We start from the raw sequence: 1,871 nt of genomic DNA on the forward strand, positions 1-1,871 counted from the left end.
TTACAAAATTTACTTTATTAGAACGTTGCTTAAACGATAACAGAACAGCAGATGAAGAAAGCAATTGTTAGTCAACATATGTCAGATGGTAAACGGATTAGGTTTTTTTTCTTTTTTTTTTTTGTTATTCATCATCATCAGAGAGAAAAAGGAAACATTCTTAGCATTTAACTGAGTGCATCTTCATAATCTGAACACAATGTTGAGACTCTGACTCACAAGTCTTGCACATACAACAGAGCTTACTTACATATGGCTATTTATGTAATATTTTAATATTCTTTTGGAAGAGAAAACTCCTAACTAAGAATGAAATTCTACTTGCTTTAGCTCGAATTTTCAGAGTACAGAGTATACAATGAAGAAGATTTTTTTCATCATTAAATTGATGTCGGGTAACATATTCGAAATGTGATCGAGTTTATTCGACGCCATGAACGATAAACCGTAATCTGTATGTAACGAATTTAGTTTACTTTTTTTTGTATAAAGCACTTTACATAGGACAACGAAGTACAGCACTATAAACACATACCATCTTGACCTTAGATAAAAAATACTCGACCACTAGATGTTCAATATTCATACATTCATGTATCATTCATTCAACTCGTATTCATGTAAAGAAAATATGTATGTAAAATGTAGCCAAAAGAAATCTTCCGCCGAATTAAACGAACTTCAAACGGATAAGTTCGACTACGACATTAATCGATAAAAGAGTCTTTACAGTAAGACGTATCGGTAGACGAACCGATGAATTTATGATTAGGATAACGAATCTCTCAAGCAATTCTAACTAAACTCAACTAAAGAGAATGTCATTCTCTCTTTCATTTCTCCAGATTACGCTTAACAAATCTGCTATAGTCGAGTAGTTTCTCGTCCACTATTAAATGAAGTCTGAATGTCTAGGCATTAACGTATCTTGTGCACTAATCCTTCCATATATTGTCATGTATTGTGTCAACCTATATAGACTTGCGTATTGCATCTATTAGACCGTACGGCTTTTATTCCCTTAAGAGCTACATTTTTTACTATATAAACATGAGCAACAAACAGAACTAAATTTTCCAATTGTTCAATTGTTCTGCAAAGATGAGCCAAGTTGATAAACTAAAGCGCAAGTGAGAGGGGTTACCTTAACCATCTAAAAATAAACATCATTTGAAGCCAACACATAACATATGAACTGACGCAGTCAGAAAAAGTTTGCTTTGTTTTAATAAAAAAAAAAAAAAAAAACCCAACAACAATATAAGTCTCTTTAGACTGTAAGCAAGAATTGCTTGCAAAGCCGGAGGAAAGTGCTCTAAACTGCTGACTAACTGCGGAAAGGCTTATTATGACATAGCTTAGCTTACAACTATTACTTGAACCAAAGCGAAGGCTGAATAGAAAGTACTTTTGCTGTCTTAAGGCGTTCCCCGCCAAAGTACTTGTGACTAGATGCCATTTCTATGCTACGTGTATCGTTTACGGTGCACGCTAAAAACTTTTTTTTGCTGTTTGCTGTTTGCTAGAGAAAATGTATCTCTCGCCACCTCCATCCATTATAGATGTATATACTCAAACAATACATCGCATATAAATATCGACAATTACAATAAATTTTTTGATTGATAATAATTAGATCCTACACAACCTGTTGTACATGGGCGTAATAAGTTTGTGCGAATGTACACAACACTTAGAAGCACCTGAGTTGGACTCACTTTTAACGAATCAGAATCACTTTCTCATTCGATCTAAGCTAGTTTGGTTGTCTGTCCGTCCGTCTCGATGTTTGTCAATGTAAAGGTCGCAATTTTCGACATATTTCAATGAATTTTCGAAGTACACTGACACCGGTTTTAGTCTAAGTACGA

The sequence above is a fragment of the Glossina fuscipes genome, unplaced genomic scaffold (genome assembly GCF_014805625.2).
Source record: "Glossina fuscipes isolate IAEA_lab_2018 unplaced genomic scaffold, Yale_Gfus_2 1, whole genome shotgun sequence".
Lineage (NCBI taxonomy): Eukaryota > Metazoa > Arthropoda > Insecta > Diptera > Glossinidae > Glossina > Glossina fuscipes.